Source organism: Oncorhynchus kisutch, linkage group LG25 (assembly GCF_002021735.2).
Source record: "Oncorhynchus kisutch isolate 150728-3 linkage group LG25, Okis_V2, whole genome shotgun sequence".
Lineage (NCBI taxonomy): Eukaryota > Metazoa > Chordata > Actinopteri > Salmoniformes > Salmonidae > Oncorhynchus > Oncorhynchus kisutch.
The window spans coordinates 6,110,353-6,117,181 of record NC_034198.2 but is presented as its reverse complement, the minus strand read 5'-3'; the positions used below and the strand labels follow the sequence as shown (position 1 = coordinate 6,117,181).

Genomic DNA, 6,829 nt, shown 5'->3' with positions numbered 1-6,829 from the left:
CATGAACAATTACTGCGCTGGCCGCGTCTATCCTTAAGACATACCCAGGTCAGACGTTTGATCTATCCCTGGAGTGAAAACTTACCGTCCCGTAGCACTCACATCCGTCATCATGAAGTGCTTTGAGAGACTAGTCAAGGACCATATCACCTCCACCCTACCTGACACCCTAGACCCACTCCAATTTGCTTACCGCCCAAATACAGTGCCTTGCGAAAGTATTCGGCCCCCTTGAACTTTGCGACCTTTTGCCACATTTCAGGCTTCAAACATAAAGATATAAAACTGTATTTTTTTGTGAAGAATCAACAACAAGTGGGACACAATCATCAAGTGGAATGACATTTATTGGATATTTCAAACTTTTTTAACAAATCAAGAACTGAAAAATTGGGCATGCAAAATTATTCAGCCCCCTTAAGTTAATACTTTGTAGCGCCACCTTTTGCTGCGATTACAGCTGTAAGTCGCTTGGGGTATGTCTCTATCAGTTTTGCACATCGAGAGACTGAAAGTTTTTCCCATTCCTCCTTGCAAAACAGCTCGAGCTCAGTGAGGTTGGATGGAGCGCATTTGTGAACAGCAGTTTTCAGTTCTTTCCACAGATTCTCGATTGGATTCAGGTCTGGACTTTGACTTGGCCATTCTAACACCTGGATATGTTTATTTTTGAACCATTCCATTGTAGATTTTGCTTTATGTTTTGGATCATTGTCTTGTTGGAAGACAAATCTCCGTCCCAGTCTCAGGTCTTTTGCAGACTCCATCAGGTTTTCTTCCAGAATAGTCCTGTATTTGGCTCCATCCATCTTCCCATCAATTTTAGCCATCTTCCCTGTCCCTGCTGAAGAAAAGCAGGCCCAAACCATGATGCTGCCACCACCATGTTTGACAGTGGGGATGGTGTGTTCAAGGTGATGAGCTGTGTTGCTTTTACGCCAAACATAATGTTTTGCATTGTTGCCAAAAAGTTCAATTTTGGTTTCATCTGACCAGAGCACCTTCTTCCACATGTTTGGTGTGTCTCCCAGGTGGCTTGTGGCAAACTTTAAACGACACTTTATGGATATCTTTAAGAAATGGCTTTCTTCTTGCCACTCTTCCATAAAGGCCAGATTTGTGCAATATACGACTGATTGTTGTCCTATGGACAGAGTCTCCCACCTCAGCTGTAGATCTCTGCAGTTCATCCAGAGTGATCATGGGCCTCTTGGCTGCATCTCTGATCAGTCTTCTCCTTGTATGAGCTGAAAGTTTTAGAGGGACGGCCAGGTCTTGGTAGATTTGCAGTGGTCTGATACTCCTTCCATTTCAATATTATTGCTTGCACAGTGCTCCTTGGGATGTTTAAAGCTTGGGAAATCTTTTTGTATCCAAATCCAGCTTTAAACTTCTTCACAACAGTATCTCGGACCTGCCTGGTGTGTTCCTTGTTCTTCATGATGCTCTCTGCGCTTTTAACGGACCTCTGACACTATCACAGTGCAGGTGCATTTATACGGAGACTTGATTACACACAGGTGGATTGTATTCATCATCATTAGTCATTTAGGTCAACATTGGATCATTCAGAGATCCTCACTGAACTTCTGGAGAGAGTTTGCTGCACTGAAAGTAAAGGGGCTGAATAATTTTGCACGCCCAATTTTTCCGTTTTTGATTTGTTAAAAAAGTTTGAAATATCCAACAAATGTCGTTCCACTTCATGATTGTGTCCCACTTGTTGTTGATTCTTCACAAAAAAATACAGTTTTATATCTTTATGTTTGAAGCCTGAAATGTGGCAAAAGGTCGCAAAGTTCAAGGGGGCCGAATACTTTCGCAAGGCACTGTAGGTCCACAGACGATGCAATCTCAACCACACTGCACACTGCCCTAACCCATCTGGACAAGAGGAATACCTATGTGAGAATGCTGTTCATCGACTACAGCTCGGCATTCAACACCATAGTACCCTCCAAGCTCGTCATCAAGCTCGAGACCCTGGGTCTCGACCCCGCCCTGTGCAACTGGGTACTGGACTTCCTGACGGGCCGCCCCCAGGTGGTGAGGGTAGGCAACAACATCTCCTCCCCGCTGATCCTCAACACTGGGGCCCCACAAGGGTGCGTTCTGAGCCCTCTCCTGTACTCCCTGTTCACCCACGACTGCGTGGCCACGCACGCCTCCAACTCAATCATCAAGTTTGCGGACGACACAACAGTGGTAGGCTTGATTACCAACAACGACGAGACGGCCTACAGGGAGGGGGTGAGGGCCCTCGGAGTGTGGTGGCAGGAAAATAACCTCACACTCAACGTCAACAAAACTAAGATGATTGTGGACTTCAGGAAACAGCAGAGGGAACACCCCCCTATCCACATCGATGGAACAGTAGTGGAGAGGGTAGCAAGTTTTAAGTTCCTCGGCATACACATCACAGACAAACTGAATTGGTCCACTCACACAGACAGCATCGTGAAGAAGGCGCAGCAGTGCCTCTTCAACCTCAGGAGGCTGAAGAAATTCGGCTTGTCACCAAAAGCACTCACAAACTTCTACAGATGCACAATCGAGAGCATCCTGGCGGGCTGTATCACCGCCTGGTATGGCAACTGCACCGCCCTCAACCGTAAGGCTCTCCAGAGGGTAGTGAGGTCTGCACAACGTCAAGGCTCCATAATCAAATAAAATCAAATCAAATTTTATTTGTCACATACACATGGTTAGCAGATGTTAATGCGAGTGTAGCGAAATGCTTGTGCTTCTAGTTCCGACAATGCAGTAATAACGAACAAGTAATCTAACTAACAATTCCAAAAAACGACTGTCTTATACACAGTGTAAGGGGATAAAGAATATGTACATAAGGATATATGAATGAGTGATGGTACAGAGCAGCATAGGCAAGATACAGTAGATGATATCGAGTACAGTATAACATATGAGATGAGTATGTAAACAAAGTGGCATAGTTAAAGTGGCTAGTGATACATGTATTACATAAGGATGCAGTCGATGATATAGAGTACAGTATATACGTATGCATATGAGATGAATAATGTAGGGTAAGTAACATTATATAAGGTAGCATTGTTTAAAGTGGCTAGTGATATATGTACATCATTTCCCATCAATTCCCATTATTAAAGTGGCTGGAGTTGAGTCTGTGTCATTGGCAGTGTGTTGGCAGCAGCCACTCAATGTTAGTGGTGGCTGTTTAACAGTCTGATGGCCTTGAGATAGAAGCTGTTTTTCAGTCTCTCGGTCCCAGCTTTGATGCACCTGTACTGAGCTCGCCTTCTGGATGACAGCGGGGTGAACAGGCAGTGGCTCGGGTGGTTGATGTCCTTGATGATCTTTATGGCCTTCCTGTAGCATCGGGTGGTGTAGGTGTCCTGGAGGGCAGGTAGTTTGCCCCCGGTTATGCGGAGCGTGTGTAGGATATCCTGCGAGCAAGAGAACCTGTCTTGACGCGGGTGAATTGGAGACGGATGGGGGTCAGGGCTAACCAGGCCCTTTATCTGTAATAAATTAATAGTACAAATGTTTAATTAATTATAACATGTTTTAAACTGTATGTACTAAAGATTTAGATGTAAAGGGGATTAATGCTGTATCTCAACCCTTAAGGGTTAACCCTTAACGAACGGGGAAGCTGTCTTTTCTCTCTCGCCCCGGTCTGTCGGTGAGAAATGCGATGTCTTATTTTATACGAATATAGTCTTTCCTACAAAGTTATGTTATAAACATTAAAGGTTAATAAAAGTTTAGTACTGTCTGGTAATGATGTGTAACTGTTGTACAACCACTGTTTATAGATCAAACAAATGTGCATGTTTTTATATTGCGCAGTAAAATTGTTTTAAAAAGGTCTGTACTAAATATTATGAATTAACTAAATGTTATCTCACCGTTTAACGAAAGGAATGTCACGCGCCCTCTCCCAATCTGTCCCTGAGAAAAAAGTATTTCCGGAAAGACGTGTGTGTGCGAGTGTAGGTGTGTGTGTTTCAAAAACAAAGGAGGGGTGTGTGTTCAACAATGCCATGGAATTTGCACTCAAGGCTCTATCTCTCTCTTTCTGTCAAGATATCTGGCTACCCCCAATCAAAAAAGTGTGGGGTTGTATGGGGGCTGTGTTTGTGTGACTCTTCAAATGGGCACATTCGATTCATTTACCACACATGCCTTTCAAATACGTATTTATCTCACCCCCAAGGACGTGGGGGGTAAAAAGTCAAACAACCCCGGCAGAATATATCTTGTCTAGACAACCTCCATATGTTATTTGTAATCAGTGTATATACAAACGGTCCCCCCCACCCAGGTCTATAAATGTATATCGGACACCCCCCACGCTGCTACCCATGATGTTGTAGGAAATAAAAAGGAAATACTGGCAGACATAATATGTCGAGACAACCACCTGTGGTTTTGGGTTCTCTGAACATTCAGAGGTCCTGCCGCCCGAAAAAACATCACCCCCGCGCTGTAAAATCATTACAGAACATCTCTCCTTTGAGCCAAGACTGCGGAGCGAGGACTAGTGAAACAGATACTATCCCCTCTGTTCGAACGACCAACAGCCCAGACACCTGGCCAACAGCCCAGAACAGCTCAAAGATAATCAGCGAATCCGTCCTAATGGAGCTTTCTGAAGGTGAGTTAGTGAAAATAATATATTAGATTTGGAGGCGGGGAATGGTATTGATATTATTGAAATATTAAACCGGCGTGATATGGTTTTTTAAACGGGGGGCAATGATTGTTTAGGTAATATGTCAAATGCACGTATTCTTATAATTTAAAATGTGTGTATATATATATATCGGATAAATATATGTTAATATTATCTAACGTTTGTAGGGTATCCATCCTTTACGCAGTTGCTCAGGGGAATAAATGATCTGGAACAGCCTTCGTTAGAAGGGGGTTCAGAGGAGCAACACGCATGCAGCCAGTCCCCATCACATTATTGTAGACGTAAGTCCAAGAATAAAATGCATAAGAATATTTATACATTCAAAACAAAAAGTGTGCACCCTATATTAAAAGCTATTTTTGTGCTTACAGTTGACATACCACCAAGAAGGATAACGGCCTCCTTATGGACCCTGAACGACTTCCGAGGGGAATTATATATATATATATTAGTTATACATATTTTATTATTTATACATTTTTTGATGATTGAATGGCTGAGCCAACAGACACAATTGAGACAGTTGAAACCCTGTTATCCCAAGCTATAATTAACCAGATGGATGAGGCTTGGGTAACAGACATAATACCGATAGATGAAAACATTATCACCAATACCCCCGATAGAAATAATTAATCATGTGAATGAGTCAGGGACAACCGATGAAAAACTGTTATCTCAGATTCCTGAAGCCCTCATATCGTCAATTAACCAGATGAATGAGAGCCTAAGATCTTCTACACCGGACACCCCACAAACCCCGCCATTAACGCCCATGTCCGACGAGTCTGAAACGCAATACAATGTTTTTGAGGAATTGGAAAATTGTCTAATAAATCAGGAGGGAGATGGTATTGATAGAAGTGTCCGGGTTGTGTACCGAAATAAATTCAGCAATACAGAGATTCGACTATTTTTCTATTTCACATGGGTGAATCAGAATCTTGACCGCAGTGTTTTATGTGATGATACTGGATACTCTGAACTTGAAATTTGTGGAGATACCGTGTTGTGCAGGCTCTCTTATTTTACCCAATGGCGAAGCAGACCGTGAACAATTTATAGCCCTGCTGGAACGACTTGTTCAGTCAAATGTATTGTTCAGTCAAAAGGACCCTCGAGCTTGTAGTGCAAATAATACGTCAACCCCTGGGTGGTCAGAGAAGGAAGCTTGATAGCCTAATGCAATCAGAAATCATAAGCAATAAAATGGCATATCTCATAAACGTTCACAATCCTGGTAAAAAGCTATGCTTTGCAATAGGCCTAGCACATTTACTCAACCCTGGGTGTACAGATCTAGCGGCGTTACACAAGGCTAGAGAGCTCCAAACGGCCGTGGGTCTAGGTATACAGGATGCGGTGGCTTTCTTGGACATAGTCAAGTTTGAAAACCTTCTGAACATCAAGATTGTGGTTTTGTACCACAGTAGAGCTAATGCAGCTCTCTTGAAATTTCAAAACAACCCTCATCCTCAGATTCTGTACTTTTATGTGCAAAACGCCCACTATTATGCTATTACCAACATCACCGTGTTTTTAGGCGCACCATGTCTGTACATCGTGCCATACCGGCTACACTCGAAAGGGGGGGCACTCGTGCCGTTATAACTGTTCAGTACGTCTGGATGAAAATTGTCAAATGCAGCCCTTAAACTTGACACCCTGTGAGGATTGTCGCCGCAAATGTCGTTCGGCCTACTGTTACGAAAAACCCCAAATTGAAACATTTTTTATTTTTATTTTACCTTTTATTTAACCAGGTAGGCAAGTTGAGAACAAGTTCTCATTTACAATTGCGACCTGGCAATGGAAACATGGCACCCCAAGGCCTGTAAATCTGTAAGCAGTTGTGACATTAACTTCTTATGGCTGCAGGGGCAGTATTGAGTAGCTTGGATGAAAGGTGCCCAGAGTAAACTGCCTGCTCCTCAGTCCCAGTTGCTAATATATGCATATTATTATTAGTATTGGATAGAAAACACTCTGAAGTTTCTAAAACTATTTGAAAGATGTCTGTGAGTATAACAAAACTCATATGGCAGGCAAAAACCTAAGAAATCCAACCAGGAAGTGGGAAATCTGAGGTTGGTCGATTTTCAACCCAGCCCCTATTGAATACACAGTGGGATATTGGTTATGTTG

At 42.9% G+C, this 6,829-nt stretch overlaps 1 long non-coding RNA gene across 2 annotated transcripts; it reads left to right on the top strand.

Moving 5' to 3' along the window:
- Window positions 1-4,383: 4,383 nt before the first annotated feature.
- Window positions 4,384-6,588, top strand: LOC109870260 (uncharacterized). Of its 2 annotated transcripts, none has more exons than XR_002252115.2 (3): window positions 4,384-4,642; window positions 4,869-4,965; window positions 5,056-6,588. It is a non-coding gene; the product is annotated as an uncharacterized LOC109870260 (long non-coding RNA). The 2 variants fall into 2 exon arrangements; XR_004205392.1 differs by having other exon boundaries at window positions 4,441-4,642; window positions 4,849-4,965.
- The last annotated feature ends 241 nt before the right edge of the window (window positions 6,589-6,829 follow it).